Genomic DNA, 16797 nt, shown 5'->3' with positions numbered 1-16797 from the left:
AAGGGAGCAGGAAATTCTGAAAACAGCTTTTAGAACCCGGTATGGGTACTTTGAATTTTTGGTAATGTCTTTCGGGATAACAAATGCCCAGGCAGCTTTCATGAATCTTATGAATCGAGTCTTTAAGCCGTTCCGTAACTCCTTCGTGATAGTATTCATTGACGACATCCTTGTGTATTCACGAAGTCGAGAGAATCACGCCGATCACCTTAGGGCAGTTCTGCAAACTCTTCATCAACACCAATTTTATGCAAAGTTCTCGAAATGTGAATTTTGGCTTGAATCTGTTACATTCCCGGGTCATGTCGTCTCCGGAGAAGGAATTAAGGTTGATCCTCAAAAGATTGCAGCGGTGAAAGATTGGCCTAGACCTACTACTCCAACATAGATTCATAGTTTCTTGGGTTTAGCCGGGTATTATAGAAGGTTCTGGAGGGGTTCTCCACTCTTGCCTCCCCGTTGACTAAATTGACGCAGAAGAAGGTTAAGTTCCAGTGGTCTGATACTTGTGAAAGGAGCTTCCAGGAATTGAAATCAAGATTGACTTCGGCGCTGGTAATGACCCTGCCAGACGGTATCGAGGGGTTTATGGTGTATTGCGATGCTTCAAGGATCGGTCTTGGGTGTGTATTAATGCAACATGGTAAGGTTATAGCATATGCTTCAAGGCAACTTAAGAATCATGAAAAGAACTATCCAACTCATGACGTAGAGTATGCGGCGGTGTTTTTTGGATTAAAACTTTGGCGTCATTATTTGTATGGGGTGCATGTAGATGTATTCACAGACCACAAGAGTCTTCAGTACATTTTTAAGCAAAAGGAATTGAACTTAAGGCAGAGAAGGTGGATCGAATTGCTCAAAGATTATGACATCGACATTTTGTATCATCGGGGGAAAACTAATGTGGTGGAGGATGCTCTTAGTCGGAAGTCTATGGGTAGTTTGGCTCACTTGGAGGCATGTCAAAGGCCCTTGGCCAGGGAGGTTCACCAGTTGGCCAGTTTGGGAGTTCGTCTTGCCGACTCTAATGAAGGGGGAGTGATTGTGCGGAATAGGGCAGAATCATCGCTTGTGATGGAGGTCAAGGAGAAGCAATACAATGATCCAGTGTTGGTGCAGCTGAAGAAAGGGATTCATAAACACAAGACTACGGCTTTTTCTCTTGGCATGGATGACGGTACATTACGGTACCAAGGATGACTATGTGTTCCAAACGTGTATGGTCTTCGGAAAAGAAACATGGCAGAAGCTCATACTTCTAGATATTCTGTGCACCCAGGTTCTACAAAAATGTATCATGATCTCAAGGAAGTTTACTGGTGGAATGACATGAAGAGGGGTGTGGCGGACTTTGTGGCAAAATGTTCAAACTATCAACAAGTGAAGGCCGAGCATCAAAGGCCCGGTGGGTTAGCACAGAGTATAGAAATTCCAATGTGGAAATGGGAAATGGTCAATATGGATTTTGTGGTAGGATTACCGCGCACTCCGCGTAAGTTTGACTCAATTTCGATGATTGTGGATCGACTCACAAAATCAGCACACTTCATGCCAGTTAAGTCTACCGACACTGCGGAACAATATGCTCAATTGTATATCAAGGAAATAGTCAGGCTTCATGGCACTCTAGTTTCCATCATTTCTGATTGAGGGGCCCAATTCATAGCTAATTTCTAGAAGAAATTGTAGCAAGGTTTGGGTACGCAGGTAAATATTAGCACGACTTTCCATCCACAGGCTGACGGGCAAGCAGAGCAGACTATTCAGACGCTTGAGAACATGTTGCGCGCGTTGGTGCTTGACTTCAAGGGTAGCTGGGATGATCATTTTCCGCTCATAGAATTTGCTTATAACAACGGCTTCCATGCCTGTATTTAGATGGCACCATTTGAGGCCTTGTATGGTAGAAGATGTAGATCACCGATTGGGTTGTTCGAGGTTGGAGAACCGGAACTAATAGGACCAGACATTGTGCATCAGGCTATGGAAAAGGTTAAGATCATAAAAGAGCGGTTGAAAACTGCTCAGAGTCGTCAAAAATCCTATTCGGATGTTCGTCGTATAGACTTAGAATTCAAGGAAGATGATTGGGTGTTCTTGAAGGTATCCCCCATGAAGAGGATCATGCGGTTTGAAAAGAAAGGGAAATTAAGTCCGAGGTATGTCGGACCGTATAGAATCATTCAAAGGATAGGTCAGGTGGCGTACAAGCTTGAGCTATCACCTGAGATGTCATTAGTGTACCTGGTATTCCATGTGTCCATGTTGAAGAAGGTAGTTGGAGATCCGTCCGCTATTGTGCCGGTTGAGACCATCGAGGTTAGTGAAGAACTGTCATATGAAGAGATTCCGGTTGCTATCCTTGATAGATAGGTCCGGAAGTTGAGGAACAAAGAAATTGCATCTGTAAAGGTATTATGGCGAAACCAGCAAGTCGAAGAAGCTACTTGGGAAGCTGAGAATGAAATGAAAAAGAAGTACCCTCATTTATTTAAATATCCATGTAATATCTCTATAAAGTTGTCCCCCCCCCTCCCCCAAAATTTTGTATCACTTGTTCGGCTAATATAAAGACACTACTTTCTAGTTATATGTCCCCCCATGAGGCTTCGGTTGGTGGTATTTTGCATTATGTTGTGTCATTTAATTCTATATATGTTGCTAAGGTGTGTTTTGGGGGCTCTCTGACAGGTGGTTAAGCCTAAATACAAAGGAAATTCTAGCAAAATATTCAGAAAGTTAGGAAGTTAGGCAAATATGGGGCTGATGTTACGTGGTACAACTGAAAATGTGTTAAGAAAACCTTGATCCTCATTCGAGGATGAATGATCTTAAGTTGGGGAGGATGTAAGGACCCGTAAAAATTTAAACCAAAAACTCGGGGTTTCGTGGTGCCAAGAGAAATATCTGGGGAAGCAGTAGGGTTCAGACTTTTTGGATTGAACAATACCCCACGGACTTAGAGGAAAGTGTTTCGCAAAAGGATGCGTTTCTGTGGCACATTATGCGGCCGCATAATCACTCTGCAGATCGCATGAGTGAAGCAGTATGTTGGCCAATTTGAGGTCAGCTTTGCGGTCGATTATGCGACCGCATAACCACTATTCGGACTGCATATCGATCGCATAACCCTTCTTGGGTTTTTGCGGTGCATTATGCGACCACAGAACGAGTATGTGGACCGCATACTGGTCGCATACCTGGGCCGTAAGTTCAGGCCCTTGAGGGCCATTTCTGCGGTCACTTTGCGGTCCGCATAACCATTATGCGGTCATATGCAACCGCAGGCCTGTGTCGGGGCACCATTTTTCTTAATTTAAAATCTGACCCTCATTCCGTTAAAACACCCATTTAGTCTATTTTGAAGCTCATTTTTGGTATTTCTAGTGTGAGAGAGAGAGGGTTCTAGAGGGAGGGCCTAATTCCCATCAATTAATCTTCAACCATCACTCAAAGCTTGGAAATATTCAAGTAGAGCACCAAATTCTTCATCCAAAAAGTTAAGACTTCATCACCCCAACTCTTAATTTCAAACATAGCTATAATGGGATATTAATAAGATGGTCCATGGGTGTGAGGGTTGTTTATCTTGCATGCATGTGATAAAGAGTGGGAAAAATAAAAAGTGAACTAGAACTATGAACATTTTCCTAATTTTGGGTTCAATTTGTATATTGCAAAAATAGATTGAGGTTGCTAAGGGTTCCGGATAATTGTAGAGTCTAAAGAAGCGTAATTGAGGTATGTATGTCTAACTCTTTTCTTCCTAGAATCGAACTCCAGGTGTCCGAATATTTGGTGTAAGTTCCGACTTGATCATACTAGAATTGTTTGCCTTAGTGTGTTGTGTTGGAAGATTCATGTTCCCCAATTGTTTTAGATGTTTACCATGTCATCATGCTAATTGAGAACGTAACTATGATTTTCCAAGCTCCTTCCCATATGTGTGAAATGCCTTATGTGATGGTACTTATCGACATGAATGATGATGTTACTTGAATGAATAAAAAGGGAAAGACTTGAATTGTAAAATGTACCAAAGTGCCAAGAACTACTTAATAAATGAGGTTGTTTGTACCATGTAATGAAAGATGGGAAAGAGTTGTGAATTGAGTGAACAATTGAAAGAGGTTGTGTCTCAAGTGAGATGGCTTAGCCGATCGGGCCGAGATCGGACGCCATGCTGTACACATGGTGACATTTGTGTTAGAATCATTGATTTACAATGTGGATATGGATATGTCTCACTTGAGATGGCTTAGCCGGTCGGGCCGAGACCGGACTCCGTGTAAAAACACGGTGGCATTGTGAGTTGTGTTTTTGGCACTAAAGATTATTAACCTAAAAAGATGGAAAGATTGAATTGGAAATTATGTGATCCTTACTTGGTGATTCTTTGTATTTATGTGAAGTACTTATTGGTTGTTATGACTGCCTTCTCTTTGTTTCACTGTTCATTCTACTAAGATTAGTGCTTGCCTTACATACTAGTACTATTCGACAGTACTAACGTCCCTTTTGCCGGGGGCGCTACATCTTTGAATGGATGTAGGTGGTTCTATCGCAGATAGCGCTGATCGCTGATAGTGGTGCTCTCCCTCTCACTCATCACAGCGGTCTTGGTGAGCCCCATTTCTTCCTGGGGTCATGTAGTCCTTATTTTGTATAAGTTTTCATATTTTGAGGTATAGCCTGGGCCTTGTTGCCGGCATTGTCGTGTTGCTCTTTTGTACCCTTAGAGGCTCTGTAGATATTTATGTGGGTCATGTATGTATGTTGGGGTGGTCATTGGACCGAGTTGTATTTTGGAAATTTAACTATGGCATAATGTATATAATAAAAAATGAACTAGTAACGTTTATATATTTATATAACTGATCTCTCCCCTGTTTTACAAATGGTGACACATTCCCATTTTGGATCATGAATGAGTCGGGTAGGAAAGGTTTACTAGGCTTGCTCGACCAGGTTCACTCGTTGGAGCGCCGGTCGTGCTCCCAGAGGTTGGGGAGTGACAACATAATTCCACCAGCACTCTGGTAAGGACTTTGTTGGCTCGGATGTTCATTAAAGCGGTCAATGCTCCCATGTGCGTTCTGATTTCATCTAGATGATCTTGTCGAATATTTATCCCCCATTGTTTCAATTTGTGTGGTGCTTCCATTAACATATTGATTTCGGGGATGTTGTGGTTGATTTCCATTCTGAAGATGTGAAAAAGGGGTTTGGTAAGTGTTTTCTCCAGATCTTTAGCATCTCACCTGGATTGGTTCGTCATTCCACAAAAGACAAGTCATTGGGTGCATTGGCCGTTGACATTACGGTGGCCTTCCTAATCGTAAGTCAATGCCAAGGCCCACTCACCTATGGTTTATGCAATATGACCTATGTTTTCTAGAGAATAGTGTTTCATAATTCTTGGAGTTGGACTAAATACGGCGAGACGTTATCTCAGTTGACCTGAGAAAGTCATTCTCTGAAACTAGAGAATTTGAAAGAAGTTTCGAAGGGGTGTAAAAGACAACCCTCGCGTGCCATTGTGTGTGATAGTGTACGACCAAGACTCGATAGGAAGAAATGTGATGACAGTGTATATAAAGAAGCTAACAAATAGTTGGGATAACGGTAATAATATTAAAACAGGCATATAACTACATGCTAAACAAATAAGACAAGTAAGCACATATTTGCAAAATTAAGCACAGTTAAGCAGTATATAAGGAAACATCCCTAAATTCTAGATCTAGTCTAAGTCTTCTAAGGTCAGGACCTAAATCTAAAAATCTCCAGTGGAGTCGCCGTGTTGTTGCACCCTATTTACCACGAGTCGAAACAAGATTCAACTAGTGCTTTTCCTGCTTTCGATGAAAAAAAGTTACCGCATAATATTTAAAGGTATACTAAGGTACCTATTCATTTATTAGATTATTATCCTATAGCTAGTAACCGGTGGAATTTGGGTAAGGGTTCTTGTTCTTTTAAACGGAAGGTGTTAGGCACCCCCTAAAATCTACCTGAGGTAGCTCCTTAGGACTTAGACTAGGTTTAGGGAATTAGATGCCTATGTTCTACTTAGTTAGCGCTTTAAAGGTTTGTGGCATACTCTATGTCTTTGTTTAAAGTCCATCATTTGAAAGAAAATAGTATATGTACTTTGGAAAGAGATCATGGATTTAATTTGTAAAAGTCTTTTAAAAAATGTTTACAAGAATTGAGAAGGCTTGAAAATATGAATATGTTTTGAATATTTTTTCTTTATGAAATAGCATGGTTGTTTGTGTAAATCCAGTAGGATAAAAGACTATTAGGAAACGTTATATACCTTTGGAAGTTGATTTCAATTAGTAGCCATGTTTTTCGATGAAAGCTCGTTGAGGTTTGATAATCCTTGATTTCAACCGTGTTTGATATTTTTGTTTGTAGAAAGCTTACTTCAAAATCACCTTTTCGATTCCGGCTTAAAAGAAGAGTTGCTTGCCTTTCAAATCTGTTTTGAACTTCAAAGAAACGATTAGCGTGATTAAAAATGAAATCTTGTATTGTGAAAACAAATGACCAAAGTGTTGAAGCTTTATAACTAAGATAGTCTAACAGTGGTTTTCTTTTAATTACTTATGGGCCTTGGCTTGGCTAGATTTCTAAAATGATTAAAGCATAATAAAATATTCAACAATATTGTTAGTGTCATAATATATACAGAACAAAGGTAACAAGTTCAATTTAACTAATAGTGAGGGAAGGAAGGGATCTGGACTCGAAATTTGAGCACAAAAGAGAATTAGGCCTAGAAGATTTCGAATACGCGACAGACTTTGTGCTGGAACTTGGGCCTGAGTTCTAGAGATCTCAGCAGGCACAGTTCGATCATTCATTCAAAAGAAAAGAAAGACATTAGTAATGGTACAAGATGCCCAATAAGTGATAACAAATATTGTGACTAAGGGTGCAGTAAAGACAGGGTAAGGCCCAATAAGATAAAGTAGTTAAAGAGTAAGCAAAACTAACGATCATAGTGAAGCCATATTCATTTGCATTAATCCTAAAGAGATTAATAAGTGTCAATGATTAGGAGCTTAGGGCAAAATTTCATTCATGGGCAAGACACCCTTTGGATTCCTGGCATTTCAGAGTTCATAAGGGTGCCAATGACTCCGAGGAGTGCTTGTGTCAGGGAGGGCATCCCAACCACAAACTAGATCCCACCCCAAATACTCTTAGTTACTCACAATCATTCTTTCCCAAAGGTTTAAAGGTAAATGAGGAAATCATTCTAATAACTAACATGGTAGCAACAGTTGAGACAAAGGTTCAGGTAATACATATTGTCACAAAATCTTCACAAAATACTACAACAGAGCACAATGAACATTATCAACTTTAATTTAGACATAAGAATGTAGGCTGTTGCAGGTCTTTACACTATCCAAGAGAAAATAATTATCAGGACACTTGAAGGAACCAACAACAAATGTGAACAAGAAGAGGTCATAGCAGTCACCAGTAGACTAACTTAAGTTTAAAATACTAAGTTAAATGATCTAGGGAGGTAGAGCAGACATGTATCATAGCCTTACTAATACTACTGATAGGTCCAAACATGCAACGACCCTTAACTGCATTCACATAATATCAACAACTACTAGACTATGTATAGAATGATCAAAGGTTCACACACATTGGTTAAGTCTTCATCTTTTCCTAGATGTGTGGACTAACAATCTTGTCCAGGATTTCTAAAGGGGAACAACATCAACAGAGATACTTATGTAGACAAGAAGGTTAGTCTTACTCTAATCCTAACTTGGTAGCATGATAATTATCCTATCAGGTTCATAATTCAGATTCACATTAGGCTTTTAAGAGCCAAAGTATCCAACTAAGCATGGTACGGTATTAATTCAAACAAGGCAAACAAATATTCATGGGTTACCCTTAAGTTCATTAGTGATCACAGTTAACTTATATTCCAAATTCTATGTTGTTAACAAGATTCAGCTTCTTCTTTATATGATAATACAGTTCTAAGGGAGAAACATGAGAGCACTAACATGAATGTCTCTTGAATGAAAGACAAGCAGGAAGTATATTAACAAACAACTAGGAGTAGAGACCTGGCAGAGCATATTCAAATACATATAAGTGATTTTCCTAATGAACTTAAAGGTTATAGATTATAGAAGAGGAGTAGATGATCTATGCTCAAATTATTATGCTCATTATAGAGGTCTAGACTATAAGAACATGCAGGTTTTACATGTATTAGACAAATATGGTTCCAGTAATAGATCAATCAACTCACGTATGCAGGCAGGTGTGACAACATAGGCACCATGATAAAATTCAATATTTGGACATGTTAACAACATAGCTAATCCAAGAGATGATAAGGAAATAATTATAACTCTTAACCAAACTCTTAAAGAGAGTTAAGAACATGGTTTAAACTAGACTAATGAGCAAGGTAGCAACTGACAGGATAAAATATGGAGTTACCACAACCTTTAACCTCAGAAATTCATTAAGACTTAGGTTAATCACTTTTAGAAGTTATTTATCCAGTAGAGTCTATATCTGTAGCTAAGCAGTCACATGACCAAGAGGAGTAACGGGAGACATTTTTTGGTGTTTAAGGAGCTATACGATTGCAAGACAGACTTGAATAGTATGGAAACTAGCAACTGAGGTGGTGACTATAATAGCAGACTTGTATTAAACCTCTAAGTGTACACAACTACTATAGTTCTAACATTATCAAAGCAAAAGTCAAATACATGGCACAAATCAGCAGGCAGCAGTCCTAATCAATGTAAGACAGGTGCAAGAGACATGAACTCCCAATAATATATCAGAAAGGTCTCAGACCAAGACATGTGCAGAGAACCATTGAGGCTCATTGACTAGCAAAGTTCAGATTGTTCAACTTAGAGAAGCATAGTTCACAAGGATAGTCGATTAGCATTAACATAACTCCAAATCATTAGAGAAAATAGTTGACTCATACAATGAAGATAAAATTCAATGATAAGCTAATAGCATACATGATTAAGAAAATACAAATAGAAAAGACAACATAGTAAGAATGATTATAACTTAAACAACAAAAGAAGGAGGGGAGGGGGTCAGTAGACACAAACCTTCCTCACAGCAGCAAACCAAACATAGTCTTTTGTTTTGCCTTTTAGAAACCAAAAACTCAAACATCGAACAATGAACAGACTCAGACATAGAAAAGCGAGGAAAAAAGTGAAAAATCATTTAAAAAACCTAAGATTTCAATTGTGTGTGAAATGATTCTCAGTGTGTGTTTTTGTTTGTTAGGTGTGGTAGGTTTGTCATAGGTGAAGGATATTAAAGCCTCTATTTATAGTGTCAATCAATGATTAGGGTTCCAACATATTCAAAATCGTGAGTGGAAAATGTCGAAGATCGGATGACGGATGAAAAGTGAGTAAAATCATAGAAGACGCGGGGTAAAATCAATGAGGGATTTTACCTGAGCAATTTAAATTTCAGAAGCAACCGTTGATGGGATAAATCCATCGGTAAGGCTTTATTGTCCAGAGGTCAATGTGTTTGAACTTTGAACATCGAATACTCATGATGAAACTCTAAGAATAACTAAATGCATGCTCCGATTTGATGGAGCTATCAATCGATTTTGAAGTTTCAATTTTAAGCTAGGGTTTCGGATTTTGGGCGTTTTGAATTTGAGTGACGATAATGGAAGTGTGCCGGCGGGATTCGCGGTTTTAGGAGGCAAACTGGATGATTTCGTGGCTGATTTGCTGACCTTGCATGGATTTGTGAAGGTCTTGTGATTGATGAAGGCTATAGCAGTTGAGAGAATAGAGAGAAAAAGGGAAAATAAGCGACTGGTCAAGGTGGAAATGAATTAGGATTTTGGGTAATTGGGGATTGGTCTCTAAGGTTAAGAATAACGGAAGAGATCTAGGTCGTTAGATCATTTGATCAACGGCCCTGATAAATCAGGACTTAAGAAATTTAAAATATTTTTTATGAGGAAAAAACAGGAACCGTTGGATCTGCGTAATACAATGACTGTAATAAATCTGAGAGGGGAGTGTAAATAAAAGGAAAACATGCATAAAATGTGGACCGTCGATGGTTTGAAACGACGGCCCAGATCGTTTGTGCTTGTTTTGTGAGTGGAATTGAACGGTGATGTGGCACGATTTGGTTGGCTTAGAGAGGAGGTCATGGATTGCCAACATGGATTGGTGAGGTTGTTTGGATCGGGTCATATGCGAGATTGGGCCAATGTTTGGGCCAATTTTAATTTAACAAACAACCAATTTGTATTTGATTAGGTTTTTGCAATTGTAGCCATTTAGTCTTTTAACCATTTAAAATTAATTTAAATTAAACAAAATTAATTGTGATAGAAAATATAATCATCAAATACACCGCTAATTACTGTAATTAACTATTTAATTTTTAAACACCTTCTTTTTATAAATTATGGAACTAATTTTGGTTTAATACAAATAACAAACGAGTTACTTAAAAACCAAAGGTTAATTTGTTAAATTAATTATAAAACTTGTGCTTCAAAATATAGTGGTTATTTTAATTATTTCAAAATAGTAAGGGTAATTTATTTTATAGACATTTAATACCGAATTATTAATTTAACACTATTAATTACCTATTTATGTTATATTTGAATAAAAATAAGTATTATTGATTAGAAAATATTTTCAACACATTTATTGCAAATCATTAAGTATAAATAATTTAATTTTATAGTGGAGGGCCAAAATTGGTCGTCAACAAGGTCATCTCACATGTTTTGGACTTCAGCACGGTGCAACTTGATGAAAATCTGACCTATGAAGAAGAGCTGGTAGCTATTCTAGACCGGCAGGTTGATAGTAGGCTAGAAACTAATATTTAAGCCGTAATTTACACTCTAATTACTATATTTTACATGTGTGTGAGCTTAAGTGATGGTGATTAGCACATATTACGTGTTTTATTTATTGTAGGAAGTGATTCCAAGTTAAAAAGATAAATTGGTCCTATATCGAATAATTTGGAGCTTTGAAGTTGGAGTAAAAGCCCAAGGAATTAAACTGGAATTGCGTTCAGGGGTCGAGGACCACATCCGGATATTAAAAAGTTAAAGAAACAAGTTACTATGAGAAAACAACAATACCACGCCGCATGGGGCGCTGCGAGGCACGACCCAACAGTGTAAAATTTGCCTGACAGACGATTCGCAAGGCCTCTATAAATCCCCACAGGTGTGTCACATGGTGCGACGCGAGGCGCGGCACGCATGTGCATTTTTTCCAGAGTAGTTTCCTGTTTTGGATTGGAAAGGGTAGTTTTGTCCGGACCCACTTCTACGCGATATAAAGACACCAATAATATGTTTTTAAGGGACTTTTGACCTACAAAAGATTTGAGAAGTAACTAAGGCAAGGAGACACAAGAATTCATCAAGATTTCAACCAACAATCGGTGCAATACGGGAGTTTGTATCGAATTATTAGCATTGATATTTTCTATGTTTTTAAACCTTATTGAGATGATTTTTTCCATTGATATGAATTAATTTCCCTTATGGTGTTGACAAATGTGGTGTATTGAAAACATAATTAGGGATTCGATTCTTGACAATTGTTTGAATTAATTAATGGAGCTTTAAATCGTATTGTGAAGTTATTTATTATTTTGCTTAATCGAAAGATGAGCTTTATATTGAATTTCATTACATCTTATGCTCTAGTTTAAATTCGTGATTCAACTAGGTAATTGAAAGAGCCTCCTGAATTATTAATCGAACTAGAAAATAGGAAAATATTCATGAGAAGTTACCCTTTAGACTGAAACCATTATTTTATTCGTTGCAATTGTTCACTACGCTTTAATTGGATTAATAACTGAAATTAACATTTAATCAAAAGATGAACATTAACTTCAAGTGTAATCTAATTATCTGTTGAATTTTTGAGAATCAACAGTATTAAAATGTGAACTAATTCAAAAATTGGATCTCGGGTGAATTATCTTGCATTTGTCTAGTCAATTACCCTTATTTCTCTCATTAATATTTCTGTGTTGCTCATTTGTTGTCTTCCGTGATCAATTGTTAATCTCTTAATTTTTAGTAGTTAATTGTAGTTGATAATCATTCAATCAAGTATTAATCATGGATAGTAATTAACTAAAGATTATTCAAACACTGCTTAAATCCAATCCCTGTGGAGATGATAATTTAACTATACTATTTTTGACTAGCGATCAATTATTTTGTGTTCTGTTTTGCGCTCGTCAAATTTTGGTGCCGTTTTCGGGGATTGGCAATCAATAGTGTTCAAAATAGTTGTTAGTACTAATTTAGGAACCAATGATGCTCGAGTGGTGTGTGAGTTCTTATGGAAGAATATATTTACCCTCTTTGAGTTACCTAGAGTGATTATCAGTGACAATGGGTCACACTTTATGAACAAGCAGTTTGTTGCACTGATGTCTAAGTATGGGGTCACACACAAAACAGGAACCCCGTATCATGCCCAAACTTATGGGCAAGTTCAGCGGTCAGTGCGTCTTATAAGGATTGGTCTGTAAAGTTGGATGAAGCTCTATGGGCGTATAGAATTGTGTTCAAAATAACAATAGGGACTTCACCGTTCAAATTAGTGTATGGAAAATTGTGTCACCCATATGTTGAGATAGAACATAAAGCTTGTTGGGAAATTAAATTGCTTAATCTTGATCTCAGTCTTGTAGCTGAATAAAGGTTGTTGCAGATGAAGGAACTGGAGGAGTTTAGACTAGACAAGTATGAAAATGCGCGAATTTTTAAGGAGAAGACAAAGCGGTGGCATGATCTTCTGATTAATCCAAAGGAGTTTCATGAAGGGGATAAAGTCTTGCTATACAATAGTAGACTTAGGTTTTTCCCTGAAAAATTCAAGTAAAGACGGACATGTCCGTATGTGGTGAAATATGTCTCACCATATGGCACCATTGAGATCCAGGATGAAGAAGGGAATGAAAGCTTTAAGGTGAATGGGCACCGGTTAAAACTATGCCTTGTTGGAGTATTTGACAAGCAATCCTCTAGCATCGTAACGGAGTCAAGCTGACGTCTATAACTCAAAACTACTTCTAACCATTTTTCTTGCTTTTGTACAATAGTTTAGAAAATTATAGATTAGGAGTATTAGAGTTTAGAGTTTTGATAATTGTTTGGACACGTATGAGCATAAATTGGACATAAAATAAGTACATAATAGAGTTGGGGTGCAAACTATGGGTTAAAAAGTGAAAAAGAGTCGGACTCTGAGAATTTAGGCCTAGCGCACAGCGAGTGTAACGACCCGACCGGTTGTCTTGATCTCTAGTGCATTTTCTGGTGGTTTGAGTCCTTGAGTAGCTTCACTTCATGTTTTATGACTTGTACATGTAGTCGGAATTGTATTTCGGGAAGTTCGGTGTTGATTCGGAAGGAAAATTCTCAATTCGGAAGCTTTAAGCTGGAAGAGTTTACCAAGATTTGACTTTTAAGTAAACGAACTTAGAATATGGATTTGAAGGTTCCAATAGGTTTGTATGATGATTTCGGACTTGAGCGTGCGTTCCAGTTGAGTATCGGGTGGCCCGAGAGCATTTCGGCGCTTATTGTGAAATGTTAGCATTTTGAAGGTTTTGGAATTTTCTAAGTTTGCTTTGAAGTAGACTTTGTTATTATGGATGTCTGTTTGGGATTTTGAGCCTTGTAATAGGTTCATATCTTCATTTTTGACTAGTACGTAAAGTTTGGCGTCATTCCGGAATGTTTAACTGTAATTCAGACGCGTTCGTCGAAGTTTATAAGTTTAAAGAATGTTTGGTGTGATTTGAGCCCTCGAGCAGGTTCATATGATGTTTTGTCACTGGTTGGTGTTATTGGATGGGATCCCGGGAGTCTCGGGTGTGTTTCGGGATGGTTTCAGACCATTTTCCTTTGTTTTGTAATTGCTTGTTTCTGGTGTCAGGGGAGTTCAGCGCGACCGCATAAATTGGCTCGCAATCGCGCAGTGTTGATTGGGAACTGGGCGAAGTTGTTCTTCACGATCGTGTACGGTGGATCGCGATCGCATAGCTTATGCAGATGGTTCATCGCGTTCACGTAGATAGGATCGCGAATGCGAAGCATTGGCATGGTGGCCTGGCTTGGAGGCTATCTCTTCGTGGTCACGTGGATAAGTTCGCAATCGCGTGGGTAAGTTCGTGATCGCGGAAGGAATGGATGAGGGGATGGCATGTTTGGTCCACGCGTTCGTGGAGGCGAGATCGCGTTCGCGATGGTTTGGCAGGGTGTGCTTCGCGATCACGCCTCCTGCCTCGCGTTCGCGTAGTGTGATTTCTGGGTGAGTTTGGTTTAGACTTCGCGATCGCGAGGGACTTTGCACGATCGCGAAATTTAATTCGGGACTTAGCTCATTTCTCTCATTTTTCAATTGGGTTGGCCAACTTTAGGAGCTCTTGGAGGGGACATTTTCATCATCTATTGCAAGGTATGCGATTCTCACATATTGTGAGTTAAATACTTGAATTATTTATAGATATTAACATGGAATTTGATTGAAATTGTGGATTTTTTGGAAGAAAACCAAGAAATGGCATTTTTTGATTTTGACTAAGAAATTGGACATGAAATTAGGAATAAATCATATATTTGAGTTCGTGGCGTTATGGGTAAAGTTTATCTATGAATATTTTTGGAATTCAGGTACGTGGGCCCAAGTGTTGACTTTGTTGACTTTTCGAACGGAGTTGAGAATTGTTATAAATTAATTAATTATGAGTGTTGGAGTATTTTTTTTATTGGTTTGCATGTTGTTTGATTTGTTTCGAATCATTTGCTTTGAATTGAGGAGTTAGAAAGGCATTGGACTTGGTTATTGGAATTTCGGAGCAATGTAAATCTCATGTCTAACCTTGTGAGGGGGAAACTACCCTGTAGGTGTGTATTCGTTATGTGCTACATGTTGTGGGATCCACGTATGCACGAGGTGACAAGAGTCCGTACGTAGCTAATATCATGTTATGTCCGAGTAGACTTAGGAATTTATCATGCAACACTTGTATTAGCTGAATTCAACTGGTTAGTTTAATTACCTAAGATTTTTAAATGAAATGTAATTGGAGATCATGTTTGATCGAATCTCATTACCTTGAGTTGTTGGAAAGATATTTGAAAATTAGTAAAAAGTCATGAATTAATTTACGTTCCCGTTTATATATTGCAAACACGTTGCCCGTAGTTCGATAAGTTTCTTCTCTTCCTATGGATCGGGATGAACGCCTCAGCAATATATGTATATATGAGATGCATCTATGGATCGGGCCGTACGACCTCGGTAGTGTATGTACACGACTACATGGATCGGGCCGAACGACCTCGGCATAAAATCGTTAGTAGTCCGAATACCCACGAGATTACCCTCTTGATTGAGGACTTGAAAATTATATGATATTTCCCTTATGACCTGAGATCAGATATTTAATTGATGATTCTTATATTGTTGAGGTAGAATGTGGCACCTAGGGATTTTAAACTGATGATATTTTGCTAACGGATTTTGTTATCTACTGTTCCTTGCCCTATTGATCTTGTTGTATTTCATGCCTGCCTATGATTCCTGTACTTTATTTATTGGACCACTAGTAAGTATTTATGTCGAACCCTCGGCACTACTTCTCCGGGGTTAGTCTAGATACATCTTGGGTATGCATTGATTCACACACTCATGCTACACTTCTGCACTACACATGCAGAATCTAACAGGTTCATTTGGTGGTTATCCTGGCACGTAGATGCAACCGCTGAGGGGACTTTATGGTGAGCTTCTTTCTATTTCTTATTCTAGACAGATGCTGTATTATTATTGCACTCTTTAGCAAATGCTCATGCACTTGTGACACCGGATTTTGGGATATTTTAGTTGATAATTTATGGGATTGCACAACATTGTCACCCTTCATCTTTATATTACTAATTTTGTACGTATCAATGATTCTAAATGCGCAAATTTCTTTATTTCATAAAATTCATGATTTAGAAATTAATGAAATGAATAAATTAGTTGGTAGTTCATCGTTGGCTTGCCTAACGGCGACATTGGGCACCATCACGAACTATAGTGGGTTTTGGGTCATGACAGCGTGGGTCGTCGTGCCCTGAACTGCGCCAGGCCAAATGTGTCACTATGTCAAAATAAATAGTTCTCTGATAAAGTGCACTACCGCGGAGTGCGGGGCGCTGCACCCTACGACGCGGTAGTGTTAAATTTTGGTCGGTTTTCTTATAAAAAAAATTGAAAATTTGAAAAATAAAAACGATAGTCTTTCTATTCCCCTGACCCCTGACCCCTTTCCCCTATTCTGTTATTCTCTCTTCTCTCATCCATTTCTAACTTCTCTCAAAAAGCACCCACGATTCTTCTTTTTTTTTCTTCTTCTTCTGCAATTTCTTCCACACCCAACTCCTATCACTCCCATCCACCCTCAAGGTAAGTTCTCTCTCATCTTCTCTCTTTCTCATAGTATTTATTTGTAGTATTGAGATAGTTTTAGTTTAATTTAACTTAATCCTAGGTAGTTGTAGTTTTGATAATTTTTCAGTTATTTCACTTATTATGGCCGAAATTGTGCATGGATTTATTGGGCACGTGGCCGAAATTGTGCATGGATAATTTTTCAGTTATTTCACTTTTATGTAATTTTTGTGCACGTGGTGCTATTAGAAGATGTGGCAGTGTTGTGATTGTGTTGAGTGGT

The 16797-nt window shown here is 38.3% G+C and overlaps 1 long non-coding RNA gene across 3 annotated transcripts in view; it reads right to left on the bottom strand.

The window, feature by feature from the left end:
* Positions 1-10026, bottom strand: part of LOC142164219 (uncharacterized) — a 28548-nt gene extending 18522 nt beyond the window's left edge. For 2 of the 3 annotated variants that reach the window (XR_012694870.1, XR_012694872.1), the window contains exons 1-2: positions 9497-10026; positions 6326-6490 (exon numbers count right to left, since the gene is read on the bottom strand). This is a non-coding gene — a long non-coding RNA (uncharacterized LOC142164219). The remainder of the gene's footprint in view (positions 1-6325; positions 6491-9496) is intronic. The other variant, XR_012694871.1, reaches the window with a different exon arrangement.
* Positions 10027-16797: the final 6771 nt, after the last annotated feature.

The sequence above is a fragment of the Nicotiana tabacum genome, chromosome 9 (genome assembly GCF_000715075.1).
Source record: "Nicotiana tabacum cultivar K326 chromosome 9, ASM71507v2, whole genome shotgun sequence".
NCBI classification, from domain to species: Eukaryota; Viridiplantae; Streptophyta; class Magnoliopsida; order Solanales; family Solanaceae; genus Nicotiana; species Nicotiana tabacum.
This window is presented reverse-complemented; position numbering and strand designations above follow the sequence as displayed.